Here is a 19604-nt window from a genome sequence, read left to right on the forward strand (position 1 = left end):
GCTTTTCAGGAAATCCGTTGTGCCAACCCCGACTTATGGCCTAGCTACGCAGCGCGTTTGGACCGAAGGCCCAGAAATATTGCAAGTATGAGATTTTGCTTTTGGCCTGTTTGGGGGTGTTATGCTTCTTGGCGGGTGGGTTGCCGGGTCTTGGGGCATTCCTGGGAAGGTCTAATACCGGGTAGAAGTGGTTGGGACAAAATCCAGGCCGATTTTTTTTTGGGCTATTTCTGACATTTTGCTCTATGTAGCGTTTTCGGGGGCCTGTTTGGGGGGCTTCCTGGTGTTTGTGGGTGAGTTTCGTGGTCTGGGAGCACTGCTGGGACACTCTAATCTTGATTGCATTTGCTTTTCAGGAAATCCGTCGTGCCAACCCCGACTTATGGCCTAGCTACGCAGCGCGTTTGGACCGAAGGCCCAGAAATATTGCAAGTATGAGATTTTGCTTTTGGCCTGTTTGGGGGTGTTATGCTTCTTGGCGGGTGGGTTGCCGGGTCTTGGGGCATTCCTGGGAAGGTCTAATACCGGGTAGAAGTGGTTGGGACAAAATCCAGGCCGATTTTTTTTGGGCTATTTCTGACATTTTGCTCTATGTAGCGTTTTTGGGGGCCTGTTTGGGGGGCTTCCTGGTGTTTGTGGGTGAGTTTCGTGGTCTGGGAGCACTGCTGGGACACTCTAATCTTGATTGCATTTGCTTTTCAGGAAATCCGTCGTGCCAACCCCGACTTATGGCCTAGCTACGCAGCGCGTTTGGACCGAAGGCCCAGAAATATTGCAAGTATGAGATTTTGCTTTTGGCCTGTTTGGGGGTGTTATGCTTCTTGGCGGGTGGGTTGCCGGGTCTTGGGGCATTCCTGGGAAGGTCTAATACCGGGTAGAAGTGGTTGGGACAAAATCCAGGCCGATTTTTTTTTGGGCTATTTCTGACATTTTGCTCTATGTAGCGTTTTCGGGGGCCTGTTTGGGGGGCTTCCTGGTGTTTGCGGGTGAGTTTCGTGGTCTGGGAGCACTGCTGGGACACTCTAATCTTGATTGCATTTGCTTTTCAGGAAATCCGTCGTGCCAACCCCGACTTATGGCCTAGCTACGCAGCGCGTTTGGACCGAAGGCCCAGAAATATTGCAAGTATGAGATTTTGCTTTTGGCCTGTTTGGGGGTGTTATGCTTCTTGGCGGGTGGGTTGCCGGGTCTTGGGGCATTCCTGGGAAGGTCTAATACCGGGTAGAAGTGGTTGGGACAAAATCCAGGCCGATTTTTTTTTTGGCTATTTCAGACATTTTGCTCTATGTAGCGTTTTCGGGGGCCTGTTTGGGGGCTTCCTGGTGTTTGTGGGTGAGTTTCGTGGTGTGGGAGCACTGCTGGCTATATATACTTTACTTTGCAAGAGGTTTGAAGCAAATCCATGGTGGCTGAGGGGACTTAGGGCCTAGCTGCAGAGCGCGCGTGGAGTGATTTGGGAAATTTGTGAAAAAGTGACTAAGTCCCCATTTTTGTACTTTTGCTCTTTGGCTGTTTGGGGGTCTTCTACTCGTTTTCTCCTGGGTTGACGGCTCTGGGGCCATTGCTGGGAAGCTCTAATACCGGATAAAAGTGTTTTGGACCAAATCCCAGGCGGAATTTTTTTTGTGTTTTTGATGACTTGCTTGCCTTTGAGGTGCTCTTAGGGGGGGTTCCGTCTGTTTGCGGGTGAGTTTTGTGGTCTGGGAGCACTGCTGGGACACTCTAATCTTGATTGCATTTGCTTTTCAGGAAATCCGTCGTGCCAACCCCGACTTATGGCCTAGCTACGCAGCGCGTTTGGACCGAAGGCCCAGAAATATTGCAAGTATGAGATTTTGCTTTTGGCCTGTTTGGGGGTGTTACGCTTCTTGGCGGGTGGGTTGCCGGGTCTTGGGGCATTCCTGGGAAGGTCTAATACCGGGTAGAAGTGGTTGGGACAAAATCCGCGCGGAAAAGCCTTTAGTTTTGGCACTTTTTGTAACTTAGGGTTCGTTAGGGTTAGCCCTAGCAGCAGGATTGCATGTGTTTCGGGGTGTTCTAGATTTTTCAAACTGAGTTCTGGGGTCTTAGAGCACTCGTGAGAATGTGTAATTTTGGTTGCAAGTCATTTGAAGAAAATCCATGGTGGGAAAGGGGGGATTTGGCATAGTTAAAGAAAGCCTTTGCCACTATTCTTAACTTAGGGTTCGTTAGGGTTAGCAGTATTTCTATTGCATGTGTTTGAGTGGGGGGGGGATTTCGAGTCTTGGAGCGATGCTGGCTATGGCTACTTTTGCTTGGTTGCTTGCAAGTGGTTTGAATGCAATCCACGGTGGGTAATGGGTAATTAGGGTACTTCGGCCTACTTTTACTTTCAAAGTAAGTTTTGTCACCAGTTTTCTGCTAGGCCTCGTTTTTTGAGATTTGATTGGGGGTCTTCTACATTTTTGCGACTGGCTTTAGTAAGGGTCTGGGTGGGAGCACTGCTAGGAAGATCTAATTTTGTTCTAAAACACAGTTTACAGTACACCTAGCTTGAGGGGCAAGATCCGATACATTAATTTGCCCATACTTATTTATCCTTCAAAAGGTGACTCAGAGTACGCACTTTCAAAAACATTGTACTGTCTACTAGGAAAAACAAATTGTGACTTTTTGCACTCCACAGCCTACATACCTTATATTTATTTATCAGTGGTGTTGTAATATTATATCACTTCCTGTTTTTCGTTGAATAGTTACAGGCCGGGTTTCAGTCTCTGCAATGGGGAAAAAAGGATGGAGTCAGGCTTCACAGTAGCGAGCCACAATTCAGCATCAGGCAGGCAGTGGACAGGGTGTCTTCTGGTGACCAACATCGATGGACGAAGCGTCGGCTGCAATGGAGGAGTGCCGCTAATAGGAGGATTTTTTTTCTGCGGGCAACTTACTTACCACTTCCAACAGGACCACTACAACCACATAGATACAGTATCCCTTGCCTTTTTCTCTGACTGTGACTGCATTTCTTGGCTCTCTCTCTGCTTCTACATTGATCCCTTAACACATCCCTTAGTCCACTCCACTATCACATCTGCACCACACATAGTCATTTGTAAGTGCTCCTACGTAATTCGCAAGTCGCAGCACGCCCCAGGCCGTAGAGGACTGGAATGGCCCCAATGATGAAGCATGTCACCAAGGGGCAACCCTGGTGAGTGAGGGGACACCTAGAAAAAAAGCAATTTCTCCTTTTCTATCTACTATACCTTCTGTCAGGTTACGCAGCCCCTAAGCGCCTACCGTACTATGAAACTACATTTCCCATGAGTAGGCGGGAGACTTGCAGACTATTTAGTGAGACTATATGAGAGTACCCTTGTATGTTAGGACAGCACTTCACTGATGCCTGTCTTGTCTTCTGTTACAGGTATCCTTTCCCTGCTGACCCTACCTTTACCCATCCCACATTTTTTATTTTAGTTTGTTATTTTTCTCCCCCGCCTAATGCCTCGAACACCCTGTGTTTACACTTCTGGGTGTTGGTGACATTTGGAGGTGGAACCATATTTGCATCGACTGGATCACGGGGAGTAAACCTGACACCTTCCAGACCAACCCCATTGAGTGTTGTTGTGAATGGATTTATAGTGACCAGCAAGGCTCTCAGGTATCTGGCTACAGAGACCTTATGTTGAATATAGTTATCAATATTTCCACCCACGCCCTGTACTGTCGCATTCTTTCTTCCACAGTTGTCGAAAGTACTAATTACTTTTAACTGACATGCATGCAGTTACAGTAGTGTATGCACTTTCAAAGATTGATGGATAGGTTTGTACCCAAAGATTTGTTTATGTTCACAATTGTTCGTCCATGCTGTGCTACTTTTTCTTGTCTCCCAAAACCTTTCCCAAAAACCCCCGTACCCATCCATTTTTCAAACCCTAACCCTCTTCCCCCGGGCTGTGTGGTTTTGATTGATGTGTGACTAAATTACAGCAATAAATCCACACACTTGCTGGGGAGGATAAGGTGATAGCAACAGGCTGGTGAAGAAATCCGAGGATATATTCTTACTCTGCTTGACAAAGACCCATGGCTAATGTCAAAGAACTTCAACCGAATTAGTTATACTTTAACATTTGTTAGGCTACAACGTGGCACTGTTCTAGTGTACTTCTGTCACCTGCTATATTCTGTATTGTACCTTTGTATTGCTCAGGAGGACAAACCAGATTTCATTTTCTTTTTTTCATAGGCAAGCAACTGCCACTGTGTCACACCACTAGTACCACCGCTATGAGGAAATTTTATCCGCCCAGGATTGCCAACCTTATTTGCTGTTTCCCGTGGAGCCAGCCCTGGGCCTAGCCCTACTTGCAAACAGAAATTACAGGTAAGATAGGCGTTTGGTTGGAGGTAGTATAATGGAGTATTAGGAGAGACGAGAGATTTGATTGACGGTAGTACTACTAAAGTCCTAGGACTATTCAGGAAAACAAACTTACTGTTATGTTAAACCCCCACCCACCAGACTCAAAAGCAGTAAAAAACAGGTATGGTCAGATAAAGTTTCAAAAAGTATATTTTTATAGCCCTAACAAAAGAATCTCCCGCAAGACCCTCCCTAACCCCAACGATTGTCCTTCAAAAGTCCCCAAAAATCACAACTCCCAATTCCCACCCCCCAAAAGTCTCTAAAAAAGGGGCAAGGGACACTATGGCAGGGTGCTGTTGGAATTAGCAGCCAGGGCATCATGCTCCTTGCGGAGGGTGGCAAGTTCGAAGCGGAGGCCCTCCACCATGTTCTTATAATTATGGACCTCCTGCTCCAGGTAGGACAGTCTGAGGGATAAGCGGCGCCGGTGTGCCTTGCAAATCCTGTGAGGGGCAGCTGCTTTCTTTGCTGCTGGGCGGTGGCGTTTGGCTTTGGTAGCCCGGCTCCGTACCGCTGGAGCACTGCGCTGGCTGGCAGCCCGCACGGAGGAGGAGGCAGCTGTCCCAGTGGACGTTGTTGTTGTTCCAGACTGCGTCTCCTCCTCCTCCAGGGCCACCAGCCGCCGATATTCAGCAACAGTGGCATCCAGCCTCCGTTGCCGGGCCATTCGAGCCAGCTCCTTCCTCCTTGATGGTGTCTTGGATTTGGAAGGAGCAACTACATGAAAAAAGAAAGACATAGTCTGTAACCAATGCTCCTTAAGATTAACACAAAATGATTGAGCAGAAAGTTGTCACAGTACAAGTAGCAAATTGAAAGCACAGTGCATAACTATTGAGGACAGTATCTATGTAACCTCCGACTTCTTCATCCTTGCTCTAACATTAGTGGGAGTTTAAGGAACAAATTCTACGAGCACTATGGACTTCTATTACAGTCGACTATGACAGTACACCACTCTTATTCTTCTTCTTCTCTCTTGTTTAGGAAAATTGGTACGTTATCTTATGCAAGCCGGCATAATGCCAGCGCAGTGAACTTGCACCCGAGAAAAACAGACGCACACCATGGTGAGTGAGACAGACTTGCGTTACTGTACCGGTCCAGTACATGCAGGTGGTGAAGCTCTTACTTTTCTATTACGGGTGGCACTGAGAATACTCTGTTAAAAGGGCTACTGCTTAATTAATTTAGCTTTCACCCTACAGTGCAAATGAGTATTAGAAAAGGAAAATGAAGAAGCTAAATTATCTGATTATCTATCACTTCACATGGGATGTATTTGATGACATATGGGATGACTTTAGGTGCTTTGCTTATTATTGAGTGAACAGTGATACCCCCACACATGAATGACGTACTACTACTAAACTAAAGTTATTAAGGGAGGTAGGGAGTGCCCACCGTAATAACTGGATATATGCTGTGCTTGCAGTTGCAATACAAACTACTGCTACTATTCATGGTAGTCTTTGGACAACGTTACAACTTCTTTTCCTTGCCTTTCCTACACTGGAACGGACGTGCGGGTGCGGTGTTACATGCTCTTCAAAGTAACACTTAGTTCATCCAGTGACCGTCTACTCTCTCTAGATTCACATATGCTATCTAAGAGTCAGATAGTACCATGAATGATCCAGGCATCCATCCATTCAAAGTATATTGCACACATACAGTTTCTGTCTCACCCACCCAGGCTGTTCTCCTTCCACCCATCCTTGCTTCATCATTCACCCAGCCATGCACCATACCATTTTCTTACCTTCCCAGCCACCTCGGGGACCAAGCAAACACATATCATTCTTCTTTGCCAGTCATCATTACATTTCTCGTGCTTCCACACTTACTTACACCCTTCTTTCGCTTTTCGTTCATCCCATCCATCAAGTTCACCTCAGATCGGATTGGGATTCTTCTCGCCAAAAACTTCACAGCTAAGTCGAAGTACATTTAGAGGAGGCTACTACCTGCTTTTTTTATAATACACCCGTGCAGAAAGCACACTCTGCAGTCTTCAATCTCAATGACTAAGGAATGTATAGCTTACCTCTGCCCGCCACCACCGTGTGAACCCTCACAGGCATGTCCTTTTCCGGCACTTGCACCGCCTCCTCCCCAGAGTTGTCCTCCTCGTCCAATGCCACCACCTCCGCGCTGGCCCCGTCTCCAGATGTTCCACCTACAAAGTACATTTAATAATGTTAGAATACACCACTCACTACTATATAATATTTGGTCTAGGAGGAAGAAAGAAATGTGAAAAAAAGTGTACAATTTAATAATTTTTGACTGTGTACTCTAGAGTAAAAATGTCCCTTTTTCCAGGGAAGGCTGTTGTCTTGCTGCACTTTTTGGCACAACTGATGAATGTTTGCTTTTTACTTTTTAACACGCACCACTTTTTCTCCTAACAGACAGAACCTTGACTTCTAAGAACACGAGCAGGATCAAGTTCAAACCAGGTGAGAGCTCGGCTCGACCACAAGAAATGTGTCCAATTAATCGTCAGCACTAAGCACTTTTCCATTTTCAGTTACACGTTCACTTTTATGACAAACTTGAATTTAATAAATGTGTTTACTTTTAATAAAGCTTTTAAACTTAAATAGACTCTGTGGTTTTTGGTCCTCCAGACTAGAGTGGATGAGCTAAAGGTTTTCGAATTTTTGCAAGCATGAGTCCGTGCCTCTGCCATCGGTGACTTTGGGAGCTAAATGACTCTGCCACACTATCTAGTCAGTAAGGAGATTGGGGGTTCAACTACAAAGTCTGTTATCACTGAGGTATGTGGAAAGTCTAACAGTTACAGCACCTATTATAATTGATAAGCTAAGCGATGCATTATTTAGTGTCCATAGTTCTGTTTGTGCAGATTTGTCCCTGCAACAGTAGTAGAATGGATTGTCCTATCCAAACCAAAAGTAAAGTAGTATCTTATTATTTCTTGGTGGTGGTCATTCACCTTTTTATTGTTGGCAATGGTCAAAGCATAAACATTTAGAATACTTGAAAAGACATTATGGACAATCCCAGAGGACTACACTCAGTGCATAGAGCTATTGCTGACTAGAATGGGAGTCCAATGGAAATGCCAAATGTGCAATCTTAGTTAGCTACACAGACAGACTAATAAGAATAATCTAGTAATACCACACGGAGTCATAGGGATAAGAATTTAGATCCTGTCTACAAGAAGATCAAAGACGATTTAGAAAAAATCGAATGAGGAACGCTAGGAAAAAATAAGTACTCTATATTAAAATTAAAACTTACTGGGGCCAGCAAAGGAGCCCTCGACTGCCCGGTCCTGGCCTGCATCGACAACAGCACCCTCCTCCTCCTCCTCCTGTGTCCTCCTCTTGCCCCTGGGGGAAGCTGATGTACAACATGAAAGAAAGAAAAACAGAAAACATGGATGATATTTATTTCTCAACCAAATCAAACATTTAAAAAAGAACTAACAAAGTAACAAAATATTTTTGCGAAATAGCAAATAGGGAACGACTCCACGGGATATATTATTGACCAATCTCATGTGGTCGACTACGTCATTACTTTAGTATTGCTTGATTTGCGGACCGTCGAATTGGAAACTACCCTATGTAACTCACTAAACAAAGTACTAAAAAGGTTTGCCTAGGATTGGCAGGCAGCAGTCCGCAGCACGCAAAGTGACAGCCAAAGTCCATCGTGATTGAAGATCAGCGACAACACTAAAGTTTCCTACTACATTCACCAGTCATTAAAATACTCAAACTATTAATCCACCACCACTATTTCTTCTTATCGCCATGTGTACAAAGGAAGGACTGGACTTGAGTCTGTAGGGGCTGATTTATAAGGCCCTTGCGGCTCTTTTGCTCCATTGTTGCGTGACTTTTGTGACGCAGCGACAGCACAAAAGAGGCGCAATGGTGCGGCGTATATTAACAACGTGACGCATCTGGGAGATGCATCACGTTGTAAAGCCCTGCGCCAATAGGGGTGTTCCGGCGCAAGGGAGGGCGTTCCTGCGCAGGAACGCATCCTAAAAGTGGCTGAGGGAAATCTACAAGATTTCAATCAGTCACTTTGAGGACAATGATGCGTGACTCAAACCCTGCGCCTGCTTGAAGCAGACGTACGGCTTGACGCAGCATTGGGGAGATAGGGCACCCCAGAGAATTGATGGAGCTGCACCATCGTTGCGACGCAACTCCAGCAATGCGCCACCTTTACGGCACAGATGCGTAACGCTTTGGTGACGTTTTGGGCCCATGGCGCGCCGCATTGTAATACGGCGCACCATGGGTGATGGTGGCGTGACGCACAATTACTGGCGCATCCCTGCAACTTTGCAGGGATGCGCCGGTAATTAAAAATCTGAACCTTAGTGTGTAGCATTGCGCAGTTCTTTCAACTACACTCATACATAATTTCACAGGCCAATGAAATGAACACAAAATCTAAAACAAATAAGCATAGTAGCAACACTACTGAGAAGGAGAGCAGTGTACCTGAAATGCACAGAAGATTTTGAAATAAAATGTACCTACAATGTAATGAGCAGCATTATTGCTCTTGGTAAAAAACAAAAATTTGCAATATAATAACACAGCAGGAGAAAACATAGTAGTAAAGACATAGCTACTACTACTCACCAAGCCCGGGGATCTCAAGGCCAAGGAGGTCGAGCAGATCTCGCTCACGGGTCAGGACATCCGTCCAGCGGTGGGTGGCCTGGTTGTAGGTGCGCCAGACCCGAGAGTGGTGGTAAATGGCCTGGCACACCTTCTCCCACCGCTTCCGGCGCTCCCGGGCCCCGTACCCGGCACTGATCTTGCCGCCTCCCATGATGGTCCTGGGGAGGCGGCGCTGAACATAAAAAATGAGTTGGGCCACCTCCTCCGGGGTAAAGATCTCCCGTGGCATCACTAGCTCCCCCCTCAAATGCCCGCACGGGAGCCGGACACGGGGTGCGGGACCCTTCCCCTTCTCAGGATGCTTCCCGGCTCCCTTCACCATGGTCTGGGCGGAAAGGAATAAAGAAAATAGAATAGGGAAGAGAAGAAAAGAAAAGAGTTTACAAAAGTAGTTTAAAATTAACCAAAAGTAGCAGTAAACACAAAAATATAGGGCTAGAAAAATAGAGGGATAGATAATAAGTAAAATAGATTAAAAAAAACTTCAAACAAGCAAAGGATGGCAGAGATTGACAGAGGATACAAAGACCATGCCCAGAACCATAGCAATGAATGAGAAACAAGATGGCCGCGCCCGTTCACGACCGCGCGGGTAAGTTTGCGCGAGATTTTCCTTGCGAACACGCGCGAGACTGTACTGGCAAACCGCGGACTTTGCGAGATTACACTTCGCGCCCGGAAACGGAAATACGTCAGGCAAACAAGATGGCTGCGCCCTTGAACGACCGCGAGGGTAACTTCGCGTCTTGCGCTACGAGCGGCTCGCAAAAACGCACAAAACCTTGCCAACTAACACGCCGCAAAAAAAACAAATTGCATATTCGCACGAATTTGCGGCTTCCGAATCCGATCTTGCGCGTGTTCGCACCCCGCGAACCCCGCGAAATTGCAGAAAAACGAGTTTTTCAAAAGTGAAAGCACTCGGCAGGGGCAAGAGTTCAAACTCATCATTAGTAACAATTCCCGGTAGTGCTTCCTGACTGGGGCCCCTCCAGAATTCAGTTGCTAGTTGCAACAATTGTATGACCCTGCTCTGACCCTCACAGCAGGCTCATACAATAGCTACAAGTAGGCCACAAAGAAGGTCCTGGGGAAAAAAAATGCACTGCAACAGAAAGCAAAATTACAGATAAGGAAGCAGGTGCCAGACTGGAATTTTAAAACAGTGACACATTAATAAACTAACCCCAAATTAATTCATCTGAGTTGAAGCAGGGATGGTGTGCTTGCTTTTCCCCCCCATAATCTACAGTAATGATGAACCAGAGGGTGGCATTGATGTAACAGAGGGTTGCAGTGGTGAAACAGAGGGTGCTGGGAACCTGTGATGATGAACCAGACGTAGAAACAACATAATTCGCGACCGTTGCGCGACGAAATGTAAGTTCGCAATTGCGAACTGGTACGAAACCCTCGCGAACTGGCAGAAATCCTTGCGAACACAAAAAAAAAAAAAAATCCGCAAATTCGCAAGAATTCGCGGATTTTGCGGATTGCGAGTTCGCAAATCCGCAAATTCGCGAACGCGAGATCCGCAAAATTCGCCCATGCTTAATTGCCGCGCCTATCGGAGGTCGACAGAGACTTAATGGATGCACCACTCTCGGCGGATGAGATTGCTACTGCCATTCGTTCCGTTCGCTCTGGCAAGGCTATGGGTCCCAATGGTCTGCCCATTGTACTATACAAACTGCGTCCTGATAAAATGGCACCGTATCTTCGAGATATGTTCCTGGAGTCGCGAGACCTTGGCTCCCTTCCTTGCGATCAGTGTCTCGCTACGATCGTGGTTATCCACAAGGAGGGGAAGCCGCGGGATCGCTGTGCTTCCTATAGGCCCATCTCGCTCTTAAAGGCCGAACCCAAAATTCTAGCCAAATTGTTAGCTAACCGACTGATCAAGGTAATCAGTGACATGATCCACCCGGATCAGTCTGGTTTTATCCCGCATTGCAACACTGTACTTAACCTGCGGCGCTTACATGGCCTCCTCGCGAGGGCGGCGTCTCTTCATGAGCCAGCCATTTTGGCTCCCTTAGACGCCACGATGGCCTTTGACACAATAGAATGGCCGTTACTCTGGGCCTCCCTCGCGAAATTTGGTTTTGGTTCCGGGTTCATCGGGTGGGTGAAACTTTTGTACGAGAAACAGCTGGCTCAGGTGGTCGTTAATGGCCGAGTATCGGACTCTTTTACCCTTGGGAGGGGTACACGGCAGGGCTGCCCGTTGTCCCCCCTACTTTTTGCCCTTGCTCTGGAACCACTGGCTGCGACGGGAGCCTTCGATAAAGGGTATCCAGTGGACCCCGGATTTTGAGGATCGAGTATCGCTTTATGCAGACGATATCTTATTGTACCTCACATCCCCCCGAAAAGCGCTTAACGTGTTGTTTGACGTGCTTACTTTGTTCAGAAAGAACTCAGGTTTAGTCATCAATTGAACTAAATCCTGTGTTTACGTGCTTTCGGGTGGTCTCCCTCCTCTGCCTCGTAGATTTCCTATCCAGGTCTCGCAGACGGGATTCAAATACTTGGGGATCTCCATATCTTTGGAACCCGCCGTCCGCTACGAATGCAATCTGCTTCCCCCTCTTCAGAGGCTGAAACTTGACGTTATGCGCTGGCGTAGGCTGCCATTGTCACCGCTCGGGAGCGCAGCGCTTTTTAAAATGATTTCCCTGCCACAATTTTTGTACGCGCTCCAGAATACGTTCAATATTATTCCAGTGAGCTATTTTCGAGAGGTGGAGAGCTTACAGAGGCGGCTAGTTTGGGACGGACGTGCGCATATCGTCCTTGCTAAGCTAACGCTCCCCTGGTACGACGGAGGTATAGCGCTTCCGGATATCAGGCGGTATTATTGGGCCTCTCAGTTGAGTGCGATTAACCACGCAACGTACGCACCTGGCCCAAACCCGGCATTCGAGATGGACAAGTACCTGTTACCAGGAACAATAATAGGGCGCTCTATTCTAAGGTAGCAGGGAGGAAATTAACTGGACCTACCAAGATCGCTGTACGAGTCTGGCATGATGCGAATGTGGCTTTGGGTTGGAGAGATCGACTGACCCTTGCAACTCCTTTGTATGCATCTGAAAGATTGGGATGTCTCTGGAAAACGAAAGGTATTGAGAAATGGGACATGATTGGTATTAGCAGGGTGGGCGACCTCTGGGCCAAGGGCAAAATTAAGACCTTTGAGGTATTAAAGACAGAATACGAGTTGAGCGACAGAGAGTTTTTCAGATACGCACAGGCTCACCACGCTTTGACCTCTGTTTTCACTGTCGGCGTCGATATCCCTGAGTCCTCCCTGCTCGAGGATCGTGTGCTTGATGGTCATGTGCCCGATAGCACGATTTCATTAATATACAAGAAGTTGTTCAACAATCGGGCAGATCTACTTGTACGTCTTAGGGAGGTCTGGACTGGAGATGGTTTGGAACTGGACGATGAGGATTGGCAATCCGCGTTATCTTCTCCTAAGGAGGTGGCTATTCCTGCCCGTCTCTGCCTTGTTCAGCTTAAAGTCCTCCATCGTGTGTATGCTACTGGTCCGTGCTTGGTTCGTATGGGTTATTCCACTGATGGGTTATGTAAACGTGGCTGTGGAATGGTTGGAACCTTCCTTCATATAATTTGGGAGTGCCCGGAGGTGGTTGCATTCTGGAACCGTGTGCATGCAGCGATGGAGAGGGTCACGGGAGTTGTGTTACTGCCTGAAGCCAGGCGCTGCCTGTTGAATGTGTGGGAACCGAATGATTATAATGTTGCTCAGACCCAGTGGGCGACCCTTGGGAACATGATTGCCAAGAGAAACATCGCACAGTTGTGGGGTTCCCAGCGGCATCCCACGGTATTGGTATGGAAGGAAAGTATGGATTGGTGCATGTTTAGAGAAAAGACTGTATATGTGGCTAGGGGTAGACCTCGGAAATGGAATAAAATCTGGAACCAGTGGAATGCCTACCGTGGAAACATATGTACGCCCCCTTTCGTTGAGAGCCTAGATGTCTCCCTTTCCCCTTGATCTGACATTCCATGTATCCTTCACTTTATGTTACTATCGACCGGCTTCCCCGCTGACCCCCCGACTCTGTATTAGTTACATGCTGAATAACATTACACTCAGAATTTCTTCCTGTATGAACACATGTCCATGTATATTGTACTATTGCCTTGTGGATTGTTCTTTCTTTTTTCTTAATAATAATAAAAAAAAGGCATTAGACACTATCAACACAAATTATAAACATAAATACATGAAATACATTCATTTAACAGCCAATGTAGACAGAATAGAAAACATGATAAATAACATTCATATAGACACCATATATAAACACAAGGGGGGAGATGCCACCAAATACTACGTTTATGGGGCACCAGTCCTGATTTAATATATACAGACAAGCGGCAAACTCATAATTTCCATATGAATGTTATTTATCATGTTTTTTATTCTGCGGCAAACTCATAATTTCCATATGAATGTTATTTATCATGTTTTTTATTCTGTCTACATTGGCTGTTATATGAATGTATTTCATGTATTTATGTTTATAATTTGTGTTGATGGTGTCTAATGCCTTTGATAGTAGTGTCCCCTTTTTCACACATGGTTTGAATTGAAAAAACATTCAAAACTAAGTAAAAAATAATCAGAAAGAAAACGTCTCTCACTTAGGATTATTGGCTAGGTGAGTTGCAAAAAAACTTTAAATGTATGTACCTGTTTAAAATCAGTGGCAGACTTCTGTTTTGCAACTCAGCAAAGTGAAGGGATTGGGATAGGTTTTACACTTGCGTTAGTCCCTCAACAGTTGAACTTTTGCTGATTCGTACTCAGCATCTGACAAACAGCTGGCTGAATGAATATGACAAAACAATCCTAGTGTCTGACAACATTTCAGTCAGAAGGTGCAATGCTCTGAATTGTGATCTTGCCATCCACAAACAAAGATGATGATGAGAACTGTGATAATGATTGCATTGAATTGACAGAAATATGTACCCAGCCAAAACCAGATATACGGCATGTGCCACTTTAATTGGCTGTTCTAATTCGATTTGTAGATGGTTCTTTGAGAGCCCATTATAGAACATTGCATATGAAGTCTACGCCATGCCAAGTATAATGGACGCATCATACTTGTGTAACGTAACAGAGTTAATTGCATTCATGAGAGCATGCTGCTTAGCTGATGAATTTAGAGTCACAATCTACACTGATAATCAGTATGCTTTTGGAGTGGGCCAACTGTGGTCACAGAGGGTTTTTATGACATCATCTGGTTCCCCGATCTGTAATGTGGCATACATTTTTAGCAGTGGTGGCTGGTGGAATTTGAAAGTGGTGCACATAAGAGCAATGAATGAATTAAAATGTGAGCAAATCCAAAGCTTTTAAAAGGGGCGCAGGAAGGGAGCTCACCCAAGAAAATTTTACAAGTTATTACTTTGGTGCGATTTTTAGCACTATTTCTGTGAGAATTAGATAAAAAATGCAGTTCTTACAGTGGCTTCAGCCTGCCACCCTCCCTCTCGCTACCCCAGGCGTGATGTTACAGACAGAGCTGCTGACTTTGGAACTGGGGGACCAGGTTCAATTCGCACCACTGGAACGGATTCTGGGCAAATCACTTAAGGCCATATTCATCATTTTTTCACACAACACAGCAAGACACCTTGCTGCACTGTGCTGTGTGAAAAGGAGAGGGCAGGAATGTGCCATATCTACATAGATATGGCACATAAAGAAACACACAAGGTAGTGGTGGTCAAACTGTTGCACTTCAATGCAAAATTGTCGGATACAGGTACAGTCGGATATTAAGTCACATAGGTGTAACTATACACCAAAGGTCTGGTAGGTGCCACTCAGGGTAAGATACCCCATTAAAAAAAACGAGGGTGTGTGGAGGGTCAAGGGGAATATTTAGAGACCTGTATGCTACCTCCCCTATTACATGAACATAAGACATACAAAAGCAGACCAGGTCTAAAGGGGGTGTATGACTATACCAGTGACTACGGACCAGCTGGATGCGCATGTGTATCAGTGCCATTAGTAGTTATCGGAAGCAAACAGGCTAGAAAAATCCCATCAGACCACCCTTTATGATGGAGTATGCGTCACGTGGGACTTTCTGATCATACCATGTCACAACCAACCAATTAGTGTTAGTGTGAAAATGGATGTCAGCAATCTTATTCATAATGTTTGCCAAAGGAGTGGACTAGTGAAGTGCAGTGCTCAGGAAATGGTGAAGGATAAAATTAACTACGCAGGCTCTGACTAGGTGTGCATACCGAAGTCTGTGTGTCAAAAAATTTAAAAACACGCCTGGTGGAGGACTACTACTCCATGGCGCTGTGCAGTATGGTCGACATGTTTCAGCCTAAGGGGAATTGCCCCGGCTTTCTTCAGGACCTTGAGAAAAAATAGCTACTGCAACCAAACCCAAGTAATCCGTTGGGAAGGGATAACAATGACGTAACTGTTAGACAAATATATATCTACCAAGAATTTAGGCGTCCACTGGTGGGAGAAGATACTCTTCGGTGCCCCTGTGTCTAAGCCACTTCCGCTTGGCTTAGACACAGGGGCACCGACGGACAGAGCGGGGCCTCATTCTCCCGAGCGGTTGCCGGGTGAGGTGAGGTTTTCACCCACACAAGGCTGGGAAGAAGAGTATCTTCTCCCACCAGTGGACGCCTAAATTCTTGGTAGAGATGCTTTTGTATGTCTTAAGATACCCCATTACCTAGAGTATCGGTAATCACATGATACAAAGTGAATTGTACAATATATGCACAAATACCCCCGCACTCTTATCAATCATATTTACAATTTTACAAATAGGTTTTTAGAGCTAAATCAACACCAAGATGAGGAGTGAAGCTTTCTGTTACAGGAATCATGTATAGAGACAGATTTCGTTCATTTGTTACAAATGCTTATTCGCTAGTAAATATAAAAAAAGTATTTCTTCCTCGATAGCACCACAACCAAAGTTTAAACAGTCACAAAAGATGATTTCTGTGATGTATTCATAGTTCCACTTCTTAGTCAAGTAGAATGAGAAACAGCCAATGGTTCGGCGAAACGAGACGGGTTAAACTTGCTGGAACCGTTGCTACTACTCAACAGGGTCTTATCATAGAACTCAGAATACTGCAACTGAACTGTCCCCCGAATAGGATGGCAATTGTTATTCACTGAATGGTCTTCGCTATGATATTTCAGGGGCGTGGTCATCCAAATGTTTGAGGACTCTGACAACAGAGACTCTTTCGTTATTGTCTGATTTCACCAAGAATAACTTCTTCCAAACTACTTTTTCTTGGAGTGTATGTACACTTTGTTTCAACGCCAGCCAGTCTGACCAATCCTGACTGGGGCCCGTATATTTGCGGTGCTGGAAATAGATACGTAATTGGTATTTTGGTGCCCAGAATATAACAGGAGAGGCTGGGACCGATAGCAGTCGTTACAATCCGCCTTTATCGAGTTGCGAGCCAGGACCACAAACTCTTCGTTCTTTTGGGGATATCAGAGCCAAAGAAAATGGTATCAGGGCTTTGTGACAACACAATTGAAGCCTTGAGGAAGTTTTAGATATGGTACATTCCTTCTCTCTCCTTGCATTGGCGCACTTTAGGCTGCCTAGCGCCACCACAGGCATCTTCCATCATTCATGTTGCAGGCACGATCGTTTTTGCAATGGGAAGGGCACCTTTTTGTGCACATAAACAATCCTTTGTGGCTTTTTCTTCTTTTTACTTGTCTTACATAATGCAGCATATACAAAAAGAGACACAGACAAGGAGAAATAAAGATATTTTTCCTCATTACGCCTCCCCTGGGAATGCGTAGCATTTGTACCCATTCCTAGGTGTACCACTCATGGTAAATATAGGAATGCACCAAAATCCATGGGTGGGTGCTGGGAGCGCTCCAGCCGTGCAACGCCGCTCTGTCATGCGTTACTTCTGATTAACCAAGCATCACCTGGACATGCAAGGTGGTCTTGTGTGGATTGGTAAATTTCATCAAGTTTTTTCCTTACCCTTGCATTACCATGGGTGGCACTAGGGCAACACACATCTTTGAAGATTATATGCCCCTTAATCTCCCATGTGCATTTAAAAAAATGATTGTGACCTTATGTAATGTAATTCGTGCTCATGTAAAGTGTTTCAATATCTTTGGGTCAAGTTTGTGTTATATAAAAACTGCACAAAGAGGTTAAAAGCAAATAAAGATATTCATTTAGTGGCTGATTTTTCAAAGTGAAACCAGAATATCTGGATACATCATGGCTTTCCCACTTTAATTATGTGATATTAGGCAAGTATTTTACTTCACCAAAGCTCCATTTTCACATATGAAAACACTTTTAAATATCAAAGTACCAGTTGCACAATACCCTTATGTGTTTGATTTATTAGACTTATGTTCATCTATAATAATCTGGACCACATAAAGGATTTACAAGGTTGTTGTCTTGCCGCTTAGGTCACTAATAGTTAATGTTTAAAAATTATTACTTCTCAGTGCAGTGCAATAATGTGAGATATTGACGTAAAAGTTTTCACATGTTAAGGAAAACAGTTTGAAGACAAAATTATACTTGAAGAGACATCATCATATGTAACGTTGTATGCACTGCTGCTGCTACTAGAGAGAGAGAAAGAGAAGGAGATCAAATAGCAGGAAAGGAAGCGGGCAACTGGATATAGACACTGAGAAAATGATGGAAAGGGGGAAGGCAGGGAAAGTGAACCCGACCGTGAAGGAGAGTCAAGACAAGTCAAGACCACTTAACCTAACTGTCTTCTTGTCTAGTTGGTGTCGCAGACAGAGTAATAGCACACCAACATTCTGCACTGCTTTCTTTCAACAAGGCCAAGCTGCCAGCTCCTCTTTCTGGCTGGAATGCTCTAAACAGATACACATGGCTCAGAAATAAGCCCAGTATATCTTTTTAGAGCAGTGCTTAATTTGAGCCAGTGGTTTCTGGTGCACAGCACCGGTAATTCATTGTCAACACGAGCACTTGTGACAGCCAGACAATGCCACCTTGTGGCAGGCTAATTTATAGATGATCAAAACAACAGTTCATTATTAAATCGAAATACATTAAAAATTACTACCAGCTGCCAAAGCCATTCTTACAGCTCTTGGGGCCTGAAATAGTGCACTTTATCACACTTTTACGAGTGTGATGTTTAATTTAATTTAAAGGGGTTTGTAGAGCGCATAGTGACGCCTCACGGCGTGTCCCCGCGCTGTGGATAGAGCAAAGACTAAGGAGAGAGGAGTAACATTATGCCGTAAATAGATGGGTCTTTAGCCGCTTTCTGAAGAAGACCTCATTTGTCTCAAGCCTGATGTCCGTGGGAAGGAGGTTCCAGTGCCTGGATGTTTAGTAGTAGTGTTTTCACTATTATTAGCAGCATAGGTTGGTCAATGCGTGGAGCAAGCTGCAGTGAGTTCCTGTAAAGCGCCCTGGCACTTATTTTACAAACTAAACACTGGTGTAGAGCATAGAGCCATGAGTATAGCTTCATGGTCCAGTTGCAAAGGCTGCAACCCCGCCCCTTCTCAACTCATCACCCTGTGATGACTTGGGAAAGGGAGATGCGGTGAAAAGCAGATCTAAATAACTGACCAGCAGCCGCGGGAGTACAGGGCCGATACCGTACAAGCTAATGGCTACTTCAGAATGTGAATGTAATTGCATCATTTGTGGGCAGTCCCTGGGGATCCCCAAGTATTGAAGAACTGGGATGACAGCATGTTCACTGTTGCCAACTGGTGCATGTACCTAATTAAAACAGCCTGACTTCCATTTTCAAGAACAGACAAGCCAGTGTATGTAGGCATTGTAATGTAAATAGAATGTTAATTGCTTTTTGCAATAACCATCCATCCTTATCACATACGTTTGAAAGGGCGTAAAGTGTTAGAAGCAATAAAGCAACGTAAAGAGATTCCAGTAGCAAAGTGTGCTGCCCATAAAAGTGGAAATAACATGATTACTTTGGGTAATAGGTAAGCAGACAAATTTGCAAAATATTGTGCTCTTGAATCTGCTACAATCAATTCAAAGGGACAAGAATAGTGAAAAACTGAAAATTTAAATTGTTTCTTGTTGATTCTTGTCCAGATTTTGAGTTAGCTTAGGGAGGTCTGGGATGATGCACCAGAAAACGAAGAGAGGAAGTGGGAAACAGCCGGTTGTAGTAAATATCACAGTGAAGTTTTCATGATACCTGAGAATCAATATTTTACCAAACTAAAGGTCACTTGTCTAGGTGTAGGAAAGCGGGGTTCTGTTGCAGTAACTCCCCCACTTTTTGCCAGATTTCTGATGCACTTTGACTTTATGTGCCCTAGATCCCTGCCAATCAGGTTCCCAGGGCTTGTGTTCTTTCCCAAAACTGTACATTTGTACCCCCAATTGGCACATCCTTGGCCACATGTAAGTACCTTGTAAAAGGTACCATGGGTACCA

The sequence above is a fragment of the Lissotriton vulgaris genome, chromosome 7 (genome assembly GCF_964263255.1).
Source record: "Lissotriton vulgaris chromosome 7, aLisVul1.2, whole genome shotgun sequence".
NCBI lineage: Eukaryota > Metazoa > Chordata > Amphibia > Caudata > Salamandridae > Lissotriton > Lissotriton vulgaris.